General features: G+C 34.5%; 1 protein-coding gene across 12 annotated transcripts in view; it reads right to left on the reverse strand.

The window, feature by feature from the left end:
• Positions 1–23,469, reverse strand: part of CLOCK (clock circadian regulator) — a 117,529-nt gene that overhangs the window by 65,391 nt on the left and 28,669 nt on the right. For 5 of the 12 annotated variants that reach the window (XM_036020721.1, XM_036020756.1, XM_028508134.2 and 2 more), the window contains exons 3-4: positions 20,426–20,510; positions 2,871–2,962 (exon numbers count right to left, since the gene is read on the reverse strand). The gene's annotated coding sequence lies outside the window, so the exon portion shown is untranslated. Of the gene's footprint in view, positions 1–2,870; positions 2,963–20,381; positions 20,511–23,469 lie in introns of all 12 variants that reach the window. The other 7 variants (XM_036020733.1, XM_036020752.1, XM_036020724.1 and 4 more) reach the window with 3 other exon arrangements.

Here is a 23,469-nt window from a genome sequence, read left to right on the forward strand (position 1 = left end):
TTTAACAGCGATGCCATATTTTAGACTAATTTTCCTATCTATATTGGTCATGCTATGGGCTCTGTGTATTCGGTGACAGAAAACTCTATTTAGTTTTTCCCATAAAAGACACATTTTTCATTTTTACCAATAATCTTTTTGATTTGGGTACTATGAGTATGTTGACTATCTCCTGCTATACTGGGTAGAGGCCAGGGGTGCTGCTAAACATCTCCCAATGCATAAGACAGCCCCACAGCAAAGAATTATTTGGCCAAAATGTCCATAGTATCAGGAAACTTCACAAACTACTTTGATATGTTTGATCAGTCACAGCACCTTCTCCATACACTGCACTAATTTTCTGTTGCTTTTCAGTTGTGTTTTCACCTTTCTTGAAATAACTAAGCATAATATGCTGAAAATGTTGTATATTTTCTTCCATCTTCAACATTAAAATAGCTGCACAAAAATTTACCAATTTTGAGTGAGTTTTCTAAATGCACACTGAAATGACAGCTGTCACAATACAATCTAACAAAAATGTTTCCAATAAGTTAAAGACAACTAAGCACTAATAGAGCAATAGTACGGAAAAAACTAAATGAACATTTTGGGCAACCCAATACCTGGAAACTTGTGTCCTCTAATTCTAAAGAGTTTTGTTACATCATTCCCAATTGTCTATTTCTCCCTTTTATTATTCAATTCTCTTTGTGAATTCCTATTATTATTGAATATTAAAGATCTTGGACAGTTGCTCCAATTTTATTTTTTCCTCCCATTTTTTCTTTACTTTCAAAGCATAAATATTATTTTTCAGTGTTTCCACTGAGATTTTCATTTCTGATTCCATTTCTTATTTTCTTTTTCATAGATTCAGCATCTCTTACCTCTCTGAAACTATTTTTTAATATATTTTATTGTTTATGCTATTATAATTGAAACTATTATAGTTTTGTGTTTCTTTCAATTTTTACCAACCAACCTGTTCTCTACTTCCCCTAATTTGGCATTTTCTCTTTGGTACGGTCTTGGAATCTCACATAAGAGGCTTTCCTAAATTATCTAGTGACCTCTGGCCACAGGCTCATATTTAAGGGTAGGGTACTAAAAAAAAATCACTAAAGGTCTATGTGATAAGGCTTGTTGACTGTGAACTTTATTGCAGAAATATCAGACTGGAATATTTCTTTGGGAGCAGTTTTTAGTATCAGTGTCTTCAGATCTTTTGTCTTAGGCTGTTTATAATCCCCACAGAAAAAAACCTTCTAAACTACTGACTGAAAATTATAAAAATCTGGTAGCCCAGGTTCTTAACCTCCTTATTGCTAATATGGTACCCCATTCCCAACTATTTTTTATGTGTCTCTATTTTATTCTTGCTAGAGAATAAATCTCTAGTCTTCAGCTATGATAAGGAAGAGGTAGTTACCTGGGTTTCCAGTCAGGAAAATGATTTATAGAGTTACTTCCAAAAAATATTTTTAATGAATCATCCTGTTTTCAGTCCTACCCTCACTCCTATTTGCAGAAATAAAGAGTACTTTTCAATTCCTGAACATTTTAGAGATTCTGTAGTACCATGAAGTTTGTTTCTCGGCATTCCCACAACTAGCTTAGGATTCCAGGATCTACAGGACAGTTAACACACTTCCTTTAGCTCTTCAGGTTCTAAAATTGCATTGCAGTTGTTTCCTCTCCCATTCTCTGCTCTCGTGAAGTTGTATTCTATAAAAATCCTTTTACTTAAGCTTTAGTGAAATTTTAAGAGGAAATGGAATTTAATTGTATTGTTTGCCACCTTGAACAGAAAGTTTCTCCCTCTCTCTTCATCTATTTTATTTAGGCTTTCATCCTCACACATTCTGAGACTTTTCACTTATATTAGAGTTATCAATGATATTCATGTTACCAAATCTAATGGCTGCTTTACTCCTTTTTGACATCTTAGTAGCATGGGATACAGCTGACCACTTCTGCATTTATTAAACACTTTTCCTGGCTTCTATGACAGAACACTCTCTTGCTCTTCCACCCATGTCCCCGGCTGCTGCTCTCTCCTGATTAACACTGGCAAGTCCCAGAGCTAAATCCTTCTCAATCATAATTCCTCAATAATTTCATCTAGACATATGACTCTAAGTAACTCTCTATGCCACTTAATTCTGAATTCCAGACCCCCAGAACTGATTCTCAATTTCAGGGTCACATATTCAACTTTTTTGATATTACAACAGATTTTACAGGTGTCTAAAATATCATATAACAAAACAGAACTCTTCTTGCCTTTCTTCTGCAACTCTGCCCCTCTCCCATTTCCTTCTCCTACTTGAACTCCATGTAGTCTTTTCCCACTTCCTATACTCCAGCCACATTTGCTCTTTCAGTTCCTCAGGCATTCCATGGTCATTTTAGTTTCACTGCCTCCTCCTATAGTAACCAAAGGGAGGGGACCTCTTTCAGATCTTCACATGGTTGGCACATTCCTGCCATTCAGATCTCAACTGACACATTTTTATTCATTTAGGGCTTCTCTACCTACCTAATGAAAGCAGTCACTAGTCTCTATCACAAGTTTCTATTAATTCACTTTAATTCTCTGCATAGAACCACAAATTTTTTCATTTGGTATTTATTTGTCCTCCCTCTCTTTAAATTGCAATCCTAACAGTAGAAACAATTTCTGTCTTGATCAACACAGTATCCTGAATAGTATCTGAACATAGCTAACACAATAAATATTGTAGGATAAATTAATGCAAGAAAAAAATTTAAGTAAAACTTTCTTCAAATTGTTGTGTCAAGACAATTTATAAATTTTTAAAATATACTTTTCTGAAAAAATGTCATTGCACAGTGCATTCCAAGATACAATCCTATCATTTTACCTTTTGTATTTTGGGGATCTTTTGAACTGATTCTTCAGAAAACTATAGGTTCAATGTATTCTTCTATATGGCTGACCATCAGTCTCAAAATTCTGTTTAAATAATAAAGAAAATATTGGTTAGATTTAATCAACTTATGTATAAATTTATCATGGAAAGGTTTTAAAATTTGAAATATAATAAAATTAGAACTTTGTCATAAAATGTATATAACAAATGCTAAACTCTACAAATTATTTCTAAAAAAGAAAAAATTTAAAAATAAAAAAATAAACTAAAACAATTGCTTTCAAATTTTAGCACAGAAGTCAAAAGATGAAAGTATAAAAATAACTATAACTACAAAAATATTTTATGGATGCACAACATAAAATATGTAATTTGTGACACTGATAACAAAGTGTGTGTAGGGAAGGAAAAGAGCAGTTACTGAAGTTAGATTGTTATGAGTGTAAAAGGGATTGTTACAACTGTAAGATGTTTTATGTAAGACCCATGGTAAACACACACACAAAAAACAAAAACCCACCTGTTGATACACAAAAGGAAATGAAAAAGGAATCAAAGCATGTCACTATTTTTAAAAAATCAATGAAACATAAAAGACAATGAGAGAGAAAAAAAATGACAAAAAAAAAAAAAAAACCCTGCAAAGCAAAAATAAGGTACACAGTGACAACAGTAAGTCCTTCCCTATCTGTAATTACTTTAAACGTGAAGGAATTGAACTTACCAATCAAAAGACATACAGTAGCTACTTTGGTATTTAAAAAAAAAAATCTATCTATATACAATCCAGAAGAGACTCAATTCTAGATTTAAGGACACACAGAGGCTGAAAGTAAAAAACTAGAAAAAGGTAGTTCAAAGAAATGGTAACTAAAAGAGAACAGAAGTGGCTATACACACATAAGACTAGACTTTAAGTCAAAAACTGTCACAAGAAACAAACAAAAAAGCACTATATAATAATTAAAGGTCAATTAATCAGAAATATGTAACTATAAATATATATAAACCCCACATCAGAGCACAAAAATATTTAAAGCAAACACTGACCAACTGAACAAAGAAACAGACTACAACACAATAATAGATTTTAATACCCCAGTTTCAATAATGGATAGAACATCCAGACAAAAGATCAATAAGGAAACAGGTGGCTTGAACATTAAAGGCTGCATGGACTTAATGGACATATACAGAATATTCCATGCCATAGCAGAATACATTCTTCTCCAGTACACATGAAATATTCTCCAGGTGTAGAGATCTCTAGATCACATATTAGGTCACAATAAAAGTCGTATCAAGGTGAATGAAATCAAGGTGAAGCACATGCAGAGGCTGTGGGTTCAGTCCCCTGTCAGAACATGTACAAGAGTGGTCTTGGTCCCAGGGCAGGGTATGAATTAGAGGCAATCAACCAATGTTTCTCTCTCATATCAATGTGTCTCTCCCTATCTCTCTCTCCCTTACCCTCAAAAATTGACAAGTGGGCATACATCAAACTAAAACTGCACAGCAAAGAAAATAAACAAAATGAAAAAGCAACCTACTAAATGGCAGAAAATATCTGCAAATCATTTATCTGCTAATGAGTAAATATCCAAAATATATTAGGAACTCCTACAACTTGACAGAAAAAAACCTGATTTAAAAAAGTGAGCAAAGGACTTAAATAGACATTTATTCTAAGGAGACAAATACATGGCCAAAAGGTATGTGAAAAGATTCTCAACATCACATATCATTAGAGAAATGTCAATCAAAACTATGATATTGTCCCATATTTGTTATGATGGCCATTATAAAAACAAAAAAACAAAGATTAAAAGGTACTGGCAATGATACGAAGAAATCACAGCCTTGTCCACTGTTGGTGGGACGGTAAAATGGTACAGCCACTATGGAAAACAATATAAAGTTTTCTCAAAAAACTAAAAATAGAAATACCATATAATCTACCAATCCCACTCCTGGTTATTTATCCAAAAGAACTGAGAATAGGAACCTAAAGAGATCATTGTGCTTTCATGTTCATTACTGCATATTCCTAAGTGGCCAAGGGGTAGAAAAAACCTTGAAGTCCATCCATGGATTGAATGGTTAAAGAAAATGTGGTATAAACACACAATGGAATATATGCAGCCTTACAAGAGGAGATTCTGTCATATGTGACAATGTGCATGAAACTTGAGACACTATGCTAAGTAAAATAAACCAGTTACAGAAGGACAAATAACACAATTCCACTTACATGAAGTAACTAAAGAAGTCGAATTCATACAGAAAGTAGAATGATGATTGCCAGGGCCTTGAGAGAGGGAGAAATAGGGAGTGGCTATTCAATAGATATAGAGCTTCCACTATAGGTAAGGTGTATTTTTTTACTCTGGCTTCTTTCAGGATTTTTTCTTTTGATTTTTTATAGCTTGAAAATGATATGCCTAGGTGTCATTTGGGGTGGGGGGTTGGGACAGGCATTTATCCTGATAGGTGAACTCTTGAGCTTCCTGGAACTGTGGTTTAATGTCTGTATTAATTTGGAGAAATTCTCAATCATTATTGTTTCAAATATTTCTTTTGCTACTTACTCTTACTTCTCCTTCTGGTATTCCCATTACATGTATGTTACACCTTTCATAGCTGTCCTGTCAGCCTTGGATATTCCATATTTTTTCAGTCTTTGTTCTCTTTGCTTTTTAGTTTTTGAGGATATCACTGAGGTATCCTCTAGCTCAGAGATTCTTTCCTCAGCTGTGTCCACTCTACTACTAGAAAGCCCATCAAAGTCATTCTTCATTTCTGTTATTTTTAACTCTAAAATTTATTTTTGGTTGTTTCTTAGGATTTCTATCTCTGTGCTTACATTGCCCATCTGTCTGGCATGTGTCTACTTCATCCATTAGAGAGCCCTTAGCATATTAATCATAATGTTTTACTGCTCTGATAATTCCAACATCCTTGCCACGTCTGGTTCCACTGCTTGCTCTCTCTTCAAAGTGTGTTTTCTGCCTTTTAATATGGCTTGGGCATGATGAACTGAGTAAAAGGAACTGCTGTAAAGAAGCCTTTAGTAATACAGTGCTGAGGTGTGGGGGCAGGGGAAGCACTGTATTAGTCTTATCATTAGGTCCAGTTTTTTAGTGAGCCTATGCTTCTAGACTATGAACTTCACAAGTGATTTTCAGTTTTTTTTCTCCCTCCTTAGGTGAGATAGAATAGTAAGAGGGCTAGAGTTGGATATTTTCCTTTTTCCACAAGAATGCTAAAGGGACTGGGTATTTCCCTTCCCCCAGGTCATTTAGACTCTAATAATACCCAAACCTTTAGGCCCTGGTTAACTACAACAGTTCCCTCTGAGCCACAGGCCTTGTTGAGAGAATAGAGCTCCTTTCTTCCTCCCCCTGCTGGAAACAAGAGCAGATTTTTCTCTAATACTTACTGTGGGAATCTGCTTGAATTCCAGGAAATAAATCTCCCAGTACTGCACAGACCCCTTTATGACCAGGTCCCCCTGGAGTGTTTAACTGTTCAAGTTGTCCACAGTGAGCCTCCGGCAATCTGTCCTATCCAGCACAGTTGCAGAGGTGGTTTCAGCTGGTGAGTCACTCTGTTCTGGGAAGCTGTGACTCCTTGTATTTGCCTCTCTGACTCTCCACTCTCGGTGGCAGCAGTTTGCCCTGCATTTTCCCCTCTCTTACATGTTTAAGGAGACTTATTGATTTATAGGCACTTAATAATTTGAAGGAATTGGTTAACACCGAAGAATTTCTTAGGCCTTTCTATAACAGACCCATGATACAGACTAATGACATGATCCAAAAATAACAACTGCTCAGGGACTGACATATATTTACTATTTATATTTAATAGGTTTCCTATGAAGTAGTCCTCAGTAGTTTCAAACACACATTCCTTGTAATAAAGAAAGCACTCAGGAATTCTGATAAAAATAAAACTTTAATCAAATGATAGCTTTAAGAATTCTAATAAATGTATATGAATTACTTTCATCAAAGTCTCTGTATCAGATTACACAGAAAAGATCATGACCCCACAGAGACTGATGGCCCTATTTACATAATATTTAGTAAGGAATTGACTAATCAGATTATACTGCCTCATACTTGCTTCTTCCCCCCATCGCCCCATTTTGGGTGTGTGTATGTTTGTGTGTGTGTCTACTTTAATTTTTATTTTCATCTTCAAGAAGAAAAATATGGGTGAATTTTACTAAATTAAAATTTTTGGTGTGGAAAGAACTTCAGGAGCCTGTCAATTTCAATTAGCAATGTTCTTTCACTGACAGCAATTTGGTGACATGTGTCAAACCTTGAAAATAATTATGTCCTCTGACCCAGTAATTTCACTTTGAGAAACAGAGATGTACCCAAAGTTTTATATTTATTGCATTATTATTTAAAATAATAAGCCTAGGAAAAAATTAAGCATCTAATAGCAGTAACAGTAGCATCAAAAATAAATCCAAATATGCCTAAAGTATCAACTGTGGTTATTCCTGAGTAATTACTTTATGGATTTTTAAAATACTTTTTCTTTAGTACTTTCTAAAGTTACTTCCATGAACATGCATTATTTCTATAATCAGAAAAACTTAAGTGCTGACTTTTTTCTTCCTTTCCTTTTAACTGTTTAATAAAAGAGCCCTGGCTATATGTACATAAGGAACATAAAATACATGCTTATCTGTTCCAGAGAACAAAACATGAATAACAAGTAACATGTTACTGTTCTAACACATTAGTACCAGATTTTTTTCTTATGTAGTATTCACATAACATAAAGAAGAAAACTTTTCATTTCATTTAATAATAATTTTAAAGTTATTATTAAAATGGTTAACTCCAAAGCCTGGGTTTTAAAAAACTGAAACTACAATTAATCTTTCTCTAACCTAATAACCTGTTGACCCACTGACCTACTTTCGAATTTAGGTTAAATCTGATATCACAGATCTTTCTGGGACTGTTAGATCTATTAGCGTTATTTAAAAACAGTACTGAAATTGAATGGACTGAAATAACACAAAATCTAAGCAATAATCCTTAACTATGTTTATCACCATTTATGAAATTCTAATTTGTTACTGAGTGTATTATAGCTAAAAAGGTAATTATTTCTGAGAACAATTTTAACTTGTGAAGACCCAAATCCTTTTAAAATTAATTATTTAATATATGATTAAAGATGAAATTAAACAGTAGTTATCAATTCAATACTGAATAGGAACATTAGCCTACCTCTACAATGAATGTAAAAATATTAGAAAAATGAAAATCATTCCTGACTCCATAGCAGTTTTTAAAACCAACTTAAATTTTTAAATGACAGAAGAAACACACCCATCCCAAAGTCTTGTGGAACAGACCTCTTAGAACCGGAGAAGACCCCGGCTCAAGACAAACATCAAATGGTACTAGAACTATAGACTGTCAAATTTCTAGATATGAGGTATTTTTGAAGCTTCATTCAATAAATGAAAACTAAAAAATTAATACAGTTCTCTTACTGGCACACAGGACTATTACAATGACTCAACTTACGTATTCCTTCAAGTAACGTCTGAGCTCCCAATCGTGTACTGCACTGATCTGGTCCACCAAACACACAAGCACCTCATTCCTTTACCAGAAATGAGATTGAGGCCTGAGCCTGTCTCCAGGCTCAAGTGAACCCTACAGAAGATCTGAAGGTTCAGACACAGCCCAAGCCTGAGACTCAGAGTGAACTACACCCCGAACCAGGTCTCTACACTAGCATCAGCAGAAAGGAACCTGTGGTAAGCAGAATAATGGCCCCACTAAAAGGATCATTATCCCTGAAACCTGGCAATGTGTTACCTTACATGGCAAAAAGGGGCTTTGTAAATGTGACTAAGGTTAAAGATCTTGATTGTCTGGGTGGTCCAATGTAATCACCTGAGGACTTTTCCTGGCTGTGGTCAGGAGAGCTATGAGACAGGAGGGTCAGAAAGACTGCGGGTTTTGAAAGTGGAAGACAGTGGCCACAAGTCAAGAAATACAGGCAGTCTCTCAAAGCTTGAAAACACAAAGAAACAGATTCTCCCCTGAAACCTCCAAAAAAGAATGCAGCTCTGCTGACACCCTAATGTTAGCCAATGACACCCATGTAGAACTTCTGGGCTGCAGAACTCTAAGATAATAAATTTGTGCTGTTTTAATCAATTAAGTCTGTGATAATTGGTGTGGCAGCAACAGAAACTTTATACAGGTCCAAAATCTCTGGCGACTCTTAATAAAACTGCCTTTCCCATACCCTCTCTCCTTCAATATTTACAATAATCTGCCTAGAAAACCATCAAGACTAATTCCTGTATGCCCAACTTTCCTTTTGTATCAGTCACCAGGAGAGGCCCAAGACTCCCAGGGTCATTTCCCATCACATGGACTCTTGTTCCTATATACTCTGTATATCCTTATATTAACCTCTGTTTCCTTCCTTTCCCAAAATCCTTTAACTGTGCCCTCTGGAACTCATGGTATATCATTAGCAAAATATCCTATTTCTTCAATAGTGTTGCTACATACTCTCTTCACCTTCCCTGCACAAATGGAAATCTTACTCTCCTCTAGTTCTGCTCTAGTTCATCCTTTCAAATGATGGCTATTTTTCTCTGCTAGGTCCCATATGAGCAGGCCATGGTGGGAGGTGGACTTCCTTGTTCTTCATTATCATTTCTGAATTATTCTTTCTCCCCTCCCTAAAATGTGCATGAAACAGTTTCAATGCACATTGAAACTTTAACTCTCATGCCTCCAGACTATGTCAACTATCATCCTCTTCTTGTTGTAACCATTCATAAAACCCCCAGAACAAGCCCACTCCTTCCCTAAGGGCTGTTATTCTAACACCACTTTTGTCATTGTTTTTGGATTTTAGTATCTACATAAATGATACTCCCAACATCCTTGCCAGTCAGTTCCTTTGACCTTCTCTCCTCCAACAACCCTGTGCTCCATCCTATCTCCCACTCATTGCCCTGGAGTTACTCTAGAACTCACCATTACCAATAATCACACATCTCCCCATCTCAGTTCTAAGCACCTTACCCCTCTATACCTCAAACTAATAATAGCATGTAATCAGCTTGATTCAATGCCACAAAAAAGAAAAACACAAGTACTTTTTTAAACTGGCAATACAGCTCTAATTTATTTATGTCTTTAAAAAAAAAAAAAAAAAACCTGTCCTAGCCTCCTAATTTTGCTGGGCCTTCACAGCTTCTTAACCCATAAAAGCCACAAAGGAGCAAGGTGAGTTGATCTGAGACAGGGAGTATCAGAGATAGTGACAGTCTGTCAGGTTGCTCATCATCCTTTAGAGATGCTTAATTTTTTTTCATGTCTGTCTGAAAACTACTATTCCTTTTTGTCACTGAGTCCTTTGTATGTTTATAATATAGATAAGCAATTTCACAGCAAAATGCAATGGTCACTTACATTTCTAATACAGCTGAAGTCGTGCTGATAAAAACTTATCATCCCAACTATAGCATTTACTAACATAGGCACAAATAATACAAATATTGAAGAATGTGTGAAGGGGGAAAACTAAGGCTTCTGAAAATTATTTGTTTTGTCAATTTTGCTTTCTAGCTTCATTCCATTTTTCCAGCTTCATCTCTCATTCCACCCTCACTGTACATACACACTCTGTTCTGCAGCCACAGTAAACTTGTACTTGTCACTATTCCCGTGAAGTAGAAAATAAAGACCTCTGGGTAAACAAAGGTCTGCCCATCAGTGCCAAACATATTATCAACATTAATGACTTCTTAAAACAGTAAACTTAAATTGTTCTCAGGAAATCACATTGTCACATAAGGATTCAGTTAATCAATATGTTAAATTCATATTGTTCGTAACAAACTAAACAGAGATATTGTGTATTAGACCCCTATGGCTGGTATAACAAATTACCACCAACTTAATGGAATAAACAACACAAATTTATCATTTCCCCGTTCCATAGGTCAGAGTCCAACACTGGTCTCACTGGGCTAAACTCAAGGCGTCTGCAAAGCTGCATTCCTTTATGGCAACTCCAGCAGAAGATCTGTTTCCTTGCCCTTTCAAGCTTCTAGAGGTGACCCTCTTCATCTTCAAAGCCAGCAGCAGGCCAACTCCTTCTCAAGTTGCCATATCTTCTGTCTCCCACTTCCCTTACAAAGACCCTTGTGATTACATTGGGCCCACTCAGATAATCCAAAGTAATTTTCCCATTTTAAGATCAACTGATTAGCAATATGAATTCATCTTCGGAATACAACATAATACAGTTACAGGTTCTGGAAATTAGCATGTACACTGCTTTGAAGGGCCATTATCCTGCCTACCATAATGACCCAAGAAGTCTCTCCTTGGCAAAGACAAAATACCTTTTGGGGAAGGTGAAACATCAAAGATTGCCGTGCCAGTATGTTTTTAACTTCTGAACTATTTTTTCCTTTCATGTTTCTTCAAGACAACTGACTCAGTGGACTGAGTGCCAGCCTGAGAACCAAAGGGTCACTGGTTTGATTCCCAGTCAGGGAACATGCTTGGGTTTTGGGCCAGTTCCCTATTAGGGGATATAAGAAAAGCAACCACACACTGATGTTTCTCTCCCTCTCTTTCTCCTTCCCCTCCCTTTGCTCAGAAAATGAATAAATAAAATCTTTAAAAAATATGGATAAATAATTCCAGATGTATGAATTCAAATGCAACTGAAGTCTAAAGTTATTGCTATATGGCAGCAACAGGCTCTATTGATGTTTTCCTGAATGATAGAAAGTTTGTTTAATTTAATATCCACATGATTTTAAAAGCATACTTTTTCTTTTCGACAACTATTTAATGTGCTACAGAATATGTAAAAAAGGTATAACTTCTAAGTGTCAAACAGATATCCAAACAAGATGAATTAAATCACAGCCTTTGTGAAAGTCTATTTTATTTTGTTAATATTTTATAGTTTATGCTATTTACAGTTGTCCCATTTTTTCCCCTTCACCCTCCTCTACCCACCCCATCCCCCACTTTCATAAAGAAAGAACAAGTATGAAGGGCCCATGGACATGGACAATGGGTGAGAGGGCTGGTTATAGAGTAGTCTTTTTTAAAAAGACAAGTGTACATAAATTTCTGAGATAGTTCTCTAGAAAAAAAAGTGAAGGTAGAATGAATATGAATTACCTTACCCTAAAAGAAGTACAGAATCTCACTAGTACATAAATCCCTAGGGACCTGTTAAGAAATCTGATTATTAAGAAGTATTATAAAAATACTACGCTCAGGATAGCTCATGAGATATTTAGTAATTTATAACTAATATATATAAATATAACAACTTTTGACATCTTATATAACTTCATCAATGAGGTCACCAGATAACTAAAAATATATCAATTATTTTAAAGCCTCAAGTATTCCTCTAAATTCTTGCAGTATAATCACTTCATAATATGACAATTGTTCTGACCTATTAAAACTTGGGTAAACTGCCAGGTTGCTTTTGTGCAGCCAAATAGGCCAAACAAGTTCATAACCAACTGAAAACTAGTTCAAGTTTAGATTCATCCTGAACCACAGATTATTCAGAAAACAACCATAAAGCATTTCCTCTTCACCAAAATAAGCAGTATATCTATATTTATATTTAATATTTATTACCTTTAAATTTTAAGATTTTGTAATATATGATACATATATATACTATCCATTTCTACTTATCTCTCTATTCCTATTTATTTTCAAAGCTTTCAAATGAACAATTATTTGTGGGTGTATGTTTACCCCTTTATTGACTATTATTTTTTAACCCACTGAATGATTTGCTTAATTCATACCTGAAGTGACAAGGTCTAGCAAAAATGGCAGGTTAAGACCCTATCTGGATCTGCAGTATCAAGGGGAATTGGGCCTTAAATGGCACAGACACATGTTCTTTGCAGCATGCAAGTACACAGTAGTAATTACGAATAAAAGAGGATGTGTAAATGGCACAAAAATTCAGAGCCACAAGGCCTATGGGTAGGTTTCAGAGGGTATAACCTAGACTTTTAACAAGTGTTACAGAACAGAGATATACCTTTGATACAGAAGACACAGGGTTTAAAATTTCTACTGATCTATGTTCAAGCCTGCTACTGAGCCCATGCAGTAAACTTGTATTTCATATTCTATTGTATTTTCCAGTTCTGAGATTTCCATTTGATTCTTTAATATCATTTCTATTTTTCAAAGGAGAGCTACCTTTCCATTCATTTCAGGAGTGCACATTTTAATCTCATTGAACATGAATATAACAGTTGACTTAAAGAATTTTTCTGCTAATTCCATCATTTGGAACATCTCAGGGTTGACATCTGTTGCCTGTTCCCATAGAAAATGGTCTGATTTTCCTGTTTCTTTTGTCAAGTAATTTTAGATTATATCCTAGATATTCTAAATATGATGTTATAAAATTCTAGATTCCATTAACATCTGAAGAATTTGATTTTGTTGTTGTTGTTGTTAAGCTCAGGCTGGAATTATATACTAGATAGCCTTCTATGGGGCAGTAGTCCCAATGTTATTTGATTTTCAAAGTCTTTGCTATGTTATTTGGGTTTGTCCTCTGCCATGCATCATTCAGGGACAAATCTGAGATTTGAATGGTAGTTTATATTACAGTCCAGTTCTCATAAGTCTGTGTTTCTTTAGGTCTGTTCTATGCATGTGCAGCTCATGTATGAGGTGGGATTTCTGTGGGTTCATACTCACAATTAGGGAGTATTCTCTCACATCAGCTCTCTTGTCTCTGAGCATCAGCATGCTCTTGTCTCCACGGGCGTTGTTCCCAATTTCTCTGGCCAAGGAAATGGTTTTCTCTGAGTTTTAAGTAACTGTGTCACCATGGCAATGCAACATTCTTTATAGGTGGAGATGGTCTCAAGGCAAACTTAAGAAAGAAAAAGATCCCCTTTCCTTACCCTGTGGCTAGAAATAAGGGTTTCTCTAGGAGCTTTTGCTAACTCCTATATCCACTTGTACAGTTCTACAATTTAGCCCATTCGCTCAAAGCTGGGACATAGAAAAGAAAAAGGTTCACTCACCATTAAACAGACTATCTTCAAGTTCTGGCTTCCCTTCTCAATTTGTTCTCCATTATTGACTTCCATAGTCTTTAGATAGTTGGTTTTTATAGCCTATTGACAGTGTTTTTATTAAATTTATTGGGGTGACATTGGCCAATAAATTATATAGATTTGAAGTGTGCAATTACATCACCTGTACATATTGCATTGTGTATTAACCACCCAAAGTCGAATCTCCTCCTGTCACCATGTATGTTTTTAGTTCTAATCAGTCATAGAGGTTTACTCTATTATGTCCATTTCCCAACAGACTTTTACCAAATGGCTTTAGTACTCACTGACAGATCATTATCTAGATTCGTAATTTTATTAGAGGATACGCTGTGGTGAGTTTTTAATCCTAACATTCTCCCAGCATTTCTTATTAGCTATGATTCTACTATAATGGTAAACTTTTGCTCCTAACTATTTAATTACATTAAAAGTACAGAAAAAGAAGAATAATGGTTGATTGTTTCATTTACCAATGATTTTCAGATGAATGAACTGGTGTCTATGAGGTTTTTAAAATAATTATTATTATGAACTTTTGGATTCTTATATAAATGTATATTTCAACCTCCTGTAGTCATATTTTTTAAAACCTATTTTTATGGAAAATTTCAAATGTACACAAAAGTAAAAAAGAATAATAAAATTACTAACCCATACACCCATCATCCATTTTCAACAATTATTAAATCATGGTTAATCTTATTTCATTTATTCTGCCCCTTCCCCATTCTTTTTAATTCTCCTTTGTATTATTAAAAGCAAATCCCCAAAATTATTATTTCCTTTCATCTACATGCACTACAGTATGATCTATAAATTATAAAAACTTTTTAAAAACATAACCTTTAAAAGTTAACATAAGATATATAAGAACTACACACAAAATAACATTTCTAAGAAAAATTTTTAAAGACCTAAACATATATAAAGACATATACCATGGTTAATGTATTGAAAGTTGCACTATGAAAACATGTCCAATATATCCAAACTGATCTACAGAATCAGCATTAAACTAGTTAATAATAAAATGAAATAATAATATTAAACTTGCTAACATTAAGCAGGAGTTTGGCTATTTATTTATTAGGAAACTGACAGGCTGAATAAAAAATCTTTACTGAAATTTAAAGTACTAAAAAGAACCAAAGCAATTTTGAAGAATAAAGCTGGAAGATTTAAAATTACACTAATTAAAAGTGTACGGCACTGGAACAAGGACATATAGACCAATGAAAGAGTCGAGTCCAAGAACTGACCCACAAATAAAGAGTCACCTGAATTACAACAGAGAATCTACTCTATTACAGCAGAGAAAGGATAGTCTTTTCCATAAATCATGCTTGACCAAATGGATTTCAATATGAAAAATAAAATGAACCACAAATCCTACCACATATCATGCATAAACCTAAATGTAAAAGTTAAAACAATTAACTTTATAGACAAAAAAAAATAGGAATCTATTCTTGGCTTTGGGATAGGAAAAGGTTTCTTAAAACACAAAAATCACTAACCATAAAAGAATACTTTGATAAAATGGACATTTTTAAAATTAAAAAATTATCTTAATCTAGATATGCTCATCTTTTAAGTAGAAGAGATAACTTTAATACCTAATCCAACAAAAATATTTATTCTATAAATAAATAAACAGCTTCCCTAAATTCGTAAGACAGACACTCCAATAGAAAAATGGGCAAATGACACAAAAAACAAGCATTTTTCAAGAGGATATACAAATGATCAGCAAGCATATAAACATCAACTAAGAATTATAAGTTAAAGCCACAATAAATTTTACTACATACAGCAGAAGAGCTAATATTTAAAAACACTAATAATTTCAAGTGTTAGTGAAGATGCAGGTCAACGAGAACTCCTGCACACTGCTGGTGGCAGTGTAAAGAGATTCAATCCTTTTGGAAAACTAGGAGGACCTACTAAAGCTAAACAGCCAAATACCCTAATCCAGCCACTCACTCTTTGATATTTAGCCAACAGAAATGCATACATATGTACACCAAAAGACATGCAGGAATGTTTATGGCAAACATAAACAACATGTTATGCAACATGGTTCATAATAGCCCCAAACTGAAAATGATCCAAATGGTCATCAACAGTAGAAGGGAGAAATAAATTGTGGTATATACATACAAATGATGTTATTACAAAGCAATGAAAAAGGAAAACTATTATTATATGAATCAACATGGATGACTATTAAACAAGATGATCAAATACAGCAGACACGAAGTGCAAAAATAGACAATACTAATGGAGAGTGAATGAACTCAGAATAACAGTTACCTGTGGGGAGTGTGTGATGACTGTCAGGAGACATGAAGGAGGCTCCTGGATTGATGAAAATGACCTATATCTTGATCTTGGTATCGGTTAAAGAATGATGACTTCATAAAATTTCATCAAAATAACACTCAGGATTTATGCACTTCATAATATGGCATGTTTTAATTTGATATAAAAAGTTCTTTAAAGTTAGTATTTTATCAGTCCCTTGATTTTTAAAATGTTTTTTTTGTCATTTTATTTGTTGATGGAATTGAAGTTTCTAACAGAAATAGGTTTCTACATCAGTCTGCCTTTTAGTTGGATTACTAAAAGTCATATTTCTTTCTTTTTCAGTATAATTACTGAAGAATTGTATTGGTATGTGGATCCTTTCCACACTGAGAAAGCAATGGAAAGCCCAACTTGAAGTATCTATCCCATATTCACAAACTAGAAAATTCTAAGACAGCATATTTCCTTAATGTAAAAACAACTGATCAATGTTGCTATAGGTTCCAGATCACTAGCTCCCATAGTTTGTATCTGGCAAAAAGAGGCAAGAAAACTCAAGGCTTCTGAGGTCTAGCACCCAAGGTCGGCTTTAGCTGGAACTGAAAGCAGGAAATTAAGGCAAGGTGTCATCATAAGGTTGTTATGGAAATAAAACAAATTATTAAATGTAAAGTGCCTAGCACAAAATAAATGCCCAGAATGTATGCAATTATTAATAAAATTTTGAGAAATACTGTATTATATCCTTATTCTTGAATTTCCTTCAAAATAAATATTTAATTTAATAAATAAAACCAGATCTGCTTTTAAGAACAAAGTACATTTATGGAGCTAAGGAAACACCTAATAGATTTTTTTTTTAATTTTAAGATTTTATTTACTTATTTCTAGAGAGGGAAGGGAGGGAGAAAGAGAGAGATAGAGGAACATCAATGTGCGGTTGCTGGGGGTCATGGCCTGCAACCCAGGCATGTACCCTGACTGGGAATCGAACCTGCGACACTTTGGTTCGCAGCCTGTGCTCAATCCACTGAGCTATGCCAGCCAGGGGCTAATAGATTTTTAATGAAACAAGTTGAAGTAAAGAAAAGTACAGGATAGATGAAAATGTATTTAATTGACTATTCCAAAAATTTTTCAAAGTTCTAAATTACACTAATTGGTATTCAACTATGATCTTATGATTAAAATAACTGAGATAATCTGCAAGAATACTGTTACTATGAAGATTTTATCTTTGCATAGCAGTTTCTGTATTTGCAAAGTTCCATTTCATTTTATCTCCACATTACCCTAAAATAACTAAATGTTTTAGAAAATACTTTTGTCATAAACTTATTAAATCCAGTAAATTATCACAGAAAAGAGCACCTGCTTTGATGACAACATGGCTAATCATAAACCACCCATCAAAAAATACCATTCAGTAATGGTACCACCATGTAAACAGAGTACATGTGAGAGCACTGGGAAAAATAAAAATAAGGACTGTAAGTGTATTTTTTGTGGAAGTAAATGGTAATTTAAAAGCAACAGTATTTGGACATCATGTGCAGGGCTTTTTGGTAAATACTAAAGATGTTTCTTTACATTTTTTTACTTGGAAATAATTAAGTTTCCAGAAAAGTATAAGAATAGTTCAAAGAACTCCTATATATACTTTATCCAGATTCATCAACTGTTAACACTTGCATAATTTTCTTTATCATAAACATATCTTCTGGTCCATTTGAGATTAAGTTGTATATATCATGCTCTTAATACCCCTAAATTCTTCAATGTATACTTCCTAAAAACAAAGACATTCTCTTACATAACCATAGTTACTAACTTCAGAAAATTATAAAATATTTTTATTTAATGTCTATTTTCCCACTTTTTTAACCTAGTAAATAAAAGTCCTTTAGGGTTGTCTTCCTCTTCTAGGACAGAATCTAGTCTAGAGACATGTACTATATTTTGGTGTCATAGCGCCGTAAATTCCTTTAATTTGGAACAGTTTTCTTCAGCTAAACACCTTTGAAATTGTACTATCTTTACAAGGCATTATGAAAGATAAGATTTTAGAAGTTGGGTTCTTGAGCAAATTATATAGGGGAGTTTCATTAAACAAGAGGTTTAGTGGAAGAGTTAAGAAAAGTTTCATAACACTTAGATGAATGGCTATATATATATATATATATATACACACACATTTTAAAGCTTTACAATGAGAAAGAAGGCTTCTAGGTTTCTCTGAGATTGGTAATTCTTGGACTAGTGATCCAAATAGTCTCTTAAGATTTCAAAAAATAACAATACATCATATAATCAATTCGACAAATAAATCTGGCCAATAAGCTAATGACTGTCTGTAAAGAATGAATCCAGAGAAAAATCAGTTTTCAATAAAATTCTCTCCTATGGCTAACAAAAACATCCAGTCTCAATAATCAAATCTTTTCTTAAAAAAAGAAAAAGAAAACTGGAATTATGTGATCATGCACAGATAGTTATTGGACCACCACAGATCTACAAACACAGTCAACAAACACTGACTATGTGCCAACTATGTGCCATGCCTATGTCAGCTACAGGGGGACCCAGCAGTTAAAAAAACAGGAATGGTACCTACCCTTAGGAAACTATAATTTGGTAAATCTTGACAGCTATTATTTTTTTCTATTTTGAAAATGAAGCAACTAAGACTCAGAGTTATAAATGTTTCCAAAGTCTCAAAACTATTAAGCCTTCTAGAGGAACAAGAAAGGAGACTAAAATTGTGGTCTTTTATCTCCTAACAGAGGACTTAACCTGTCTGTTACACTGAAGAGCTCCTTAAGATTGTCCTCCATGCCTCCAAAAGGGAGGCATGGTCCCCTTGACTCCAAAAGGGACCGTGTACCTTCATCCCCAAAATTGAGTGAGTCACCAACAAGTTTCCAAGTAATATATTAGTACTTTCACTTAAAAATAACAGGTAATCTCCATACATTAGAGAAAAGAATTATACAAAAGGTATAAATAATCTTCTAAGAGCTTACTTTTCTCCACATACACATTCATTTTTAAAAAATGTATCAATTTCTCTTATTTTCTACTGTAAAACAGCCACACAGGTCAGTGTAATTATAATATTAGTTACACTTCCCAGGACCGAAAACGGTACAAACAAATCACTGAGAGCTGGTACTGATTCTCACCCCCCTCTAATTCCCACCCACTCATCTCTTCACCTTAGCACCCCATCTATAAATACTTCTCCAACTGCACAGAGCAGAAGTCAATTAACTTACTCTGGAAAAAATCACATAGTAAGTATTTTTGGCTTTCTGGGCCCTAAGGTCTATGATGCATCTACTTAACTCTGCCACTATCGCTTGAAAACAGCCATACACAACATGTAAAAAATGATAGTGGCTGTGTTCCAATAAAAGCTTTATTCATTGACACTGACATCCGAATTTCATATAATTTACATATGTCTCAAAGTAGTATTCTTTTATGATTTTTTTTCCCAACCACTTAACAATATAAATACAATTCTTGGTTCACAGTCATATAAAAACAGGCAACAGGCTGAATTGGTAGTCTGTGCAGACCCCTGATAGAAAGAAAAGACTTGTTTGTAAACTGGAGCTGCAATAGGTGAATAGGTGACTGGCCCTTTCCACCTTAATCAAATGGTTCTTTATCTCTAAACCTAAAATCTGACAGGAAATAATTCTTATTCTACTTTTCAGTGATTTGTAAATTTCCTTTCCTTATCTCAGAAAAAAAGACAAAAAATTATAAATCTTACTTTGGGGCAGTAAATTTGAAAAATTCCAGGAATTGCTGAAAATAATTTACATCTGGTATCAATTTTCTTACCAATAAATAACCTTTCACTTTTCCTAAGAATGAAAATTCTAAAGATAATTAAAAGCTATCAAGGAAAGTAACAGATCATGACCTAATATTTTTATAATACTCTGTCCTATGCTTCTTGCCAGGAATTTCAAACCTCACTATACCCAATAATTATGAAAAAAAAAAAGAAAGAAAAGAAAAAAATGACAGCATACCTCTGAGCTCAAAATGAAGATTGACGGTATCTAGTGAAACTCACCAAGTTCTAAAGATCCATCTAAGAGGAATGCAGAATTTTCCAAAGGCATCTTACACTGAGACAATCAGCTTCTGAGTTTCAGCAGCTTTACAGGAAAAAATAAAATAAAAATTCTATAAAACAAAGGCAGCTGTGGAAATAATGTTAACCAAATACTAAGTAACAATACCTACAGTGTTTTTCCCCCATCTAAATATACAACATTAATTGGGGCCTTCTATGTGCCAGGAATTGGGGACGTAGCAATGAACATGTCACATCCCATCATACTCAGAGAGCTCAGTCCGTAGGGCAACTCCAAGTGGGATGAAAGGCTTTAAGAATCATGATGATGTGAAGAGAAAGCATGGCAGATATGCAAACCAGTCTGGTGGAAATTGGTTAGAGAAGGCCTCCTAAAGGAGAAGCATTTAATACAAGCATGAGTAGTATCTGGCAAAAAGTGAGGGGGAGGGGACAGAAAGAACATATTTCAGCCAAGGGGAACAGCATGTCCAATGGGCCAGAGGAATATGGTGTTGGAGTGGAAGTAAGAAAAAGTCTGGTGTGGCTGCTCAGAGTAAGAAAAGGAATGAAAGAACCCATCCCTGAGATGAGATGGACAAGAGAGGAAAGTATGAGGTGAAGGAATTTGCTTCAAATCACATAGTCTCACACAGGGCTGAAAAGCAGAGCTCATTTTAAAAAACCCTTACCACTTGACAACAATAGACTAGCCATTCTGAAGCTCTTCCCAGGCCCCTCGCCTCCAGGCTCTGAGAAGGAAGCTGAGGGAAATCCTTGTGGGGAGTCCTTTCAGGGGACTTTTGCAAGGGCCAGAGGGAAGACTGCCCTGGGGCAATAAAGCCAGCCTCCCTAGGGATGGATGAATTGCTCAACTGACCATTAGGGGCCCTCCAGCAGAATGAGGGAAAAATAAATATCAGTCTCAGCACCATTCTCAATGACTAATTAACAGTTACCAAGCACTTGACTATATGTGAAGCCCTGTTCTAAGTGCTTTACATGTATTAACTAACTCAATCTTTTTAACATCCCTACAAGGCAGGTGCTTTTATTACCACTGTATTTCTAGTGTAACTTTATGAAACAGCCCAAACATTACCATTAATTTTTATTAATAATTAAAATAAAAATTATCAGAAATGTTAACAACTCTTACCACAATATTGAAAGCATTTTAATTCTCTTTCTATCAGAAAAACACTATTTTAACTAATTAACAAAAATAAAAGACTTTACAACTTATTTTGTTATCACTTTTTCAACTAGTGGTTCTATTAAGAGTTGGAGAAAATCTGTTTCTTACTTATTGATTCACTCACTACAACAGTTTCTACATACCCAATGCTGAAGAAAACACACCAAATTCCTACCCTAGTGGAATTCAGCCACTGAAATATAATGAAGATTGATACCCTGTGGCAATTATATTTTTGCAACACATCCTGGTTTTTGAATGAAGAACCAACAGACAGACAAAATTTGATGCAACAGAAAAAAATCAAAACCCTAGAGGAGATGACTGCAAATAAAAAAAAAAATCGTGTGTTAAAGGTGGACAAAGAGGAAGAATAAAAAATTGTTCCACTGAAGAACATACTAAGGAAGAATGGAAAAGAATCCTTACCCCAAAAGCACAGAGAAATTGTAGTAATCAATGCACTATAATGAAGGGCCTTAAAGGGATTAACAGTTATGAAAGTAAGTGGATGAATAACACACAGCAAGATTCAAGACTATAACCTAGTAATTGAAGTGATAAAAAAAAATTACCTCAATCCACCAGTCTTTACACTGGGAATCTGATGGTTTTAATTTCCAGTTTCCAACCAGTTACTAGAATTAATATCAAGGTCAGAGCATCATACTGCGCTCTCCTTTTCTACACTTTATAATCCTCCTTCTTCCCATTCACAAGAGAAAGATATATCACTCACACATCTGAAATCTTATTACAATGAATTTCCCTGAGACACAGAAACACAACACCAAAGAAATCATTTGAAATATTGATATTGTGGGGAGGGGGAGGTAACCTTTAATGGAATCACCATACATACATCCAAGGTGGTCTTGTCTTTCCCTGTCCAAAACACTTTTGTTAAAGATAATCCCTGACATTAAAAAGAAGATATTTTGGCCCCAATGGATTGTTAAAACTTTAGGAGATAAGAATAATACAAACTTTTGATTAATAACCTCACCTGAGAGAAAATCCAATAAAAATAGTGATAATAAATATTGAAGAAAGCTACAACTTAGTTCACCCAGGTAAAAAGCCTATAGCCAGACATCTTACATAATTTACCTAGAATTATTTAGAATTCAAGATCTGCATTTTAACCATTATCAGAGAAATGAGAAAGACAGTACATTCTATCAATCACCTTTGTCTTATTTCTGTGACTTAAAGGTATTTTTTATGATTTCAAGAAGTTGAAAAGAGGCCTTACTTCTGCCAAATCCAAGTCATACCTTCAAGCAAAAGTACCATGAGGGAGAGGGAGGAGGAAGGGGAAGAGAAGGGGTGCAGGAAGGAGAAGGGGGAGAGGAAAGAGAAGAAATTGATAAGTAAAAAAGAACTAATAAAGCATTTTTCTTGCCTGTCATTTCAAAGTGTATTTCAAGGTAGCCAAAGAGACCTAGTTAGTAACTGCTAGTCTTTCAAAGAATTTCAGCTAATTAAAACAAAAGAAATAACATAAATAAGTGAGCAACAATCAACATGGTTTTTAAAACCATTATGAGAAAAAGTGATAGTGAATTTCACAATAGATCGTACTGTCACCAATTGAATGCACTAATCTTAGCATCTCCAAAAGTGAGACAACCAGATATTATATACACCATGATATAATAAAATATAAAGAAAATCATGTTACTTAAAAAATGTTCTTATTAGAACATTTTTAATGTTAGGTCCTGGCCTGTAACTCAGTTGGTTACAGCATTGTCCTGATATGTCAAGGTTGCAGGTTTGGTGTCCGGTCAGAGCACATACAAGAATCAACCAATGAATGCATAAATGAGTGGAACAATAA

Source organism: Phyllostomus discolor, chromosome 1 (assembly GCF_004126475.2).
Source record: "Phyllostomus discolor isolate MPI-MPIP mPhyDis1 chromosome 1, mPhyDis1.pri.v3, whole genome shotgun sequence".
Taxonomy (NCBI): Eukaryota; Metazoa; Chordata; class Mammalia; order Chiroptera; family Phyllostomidae; genus Phyllostomus; species Phyllostomus discolor.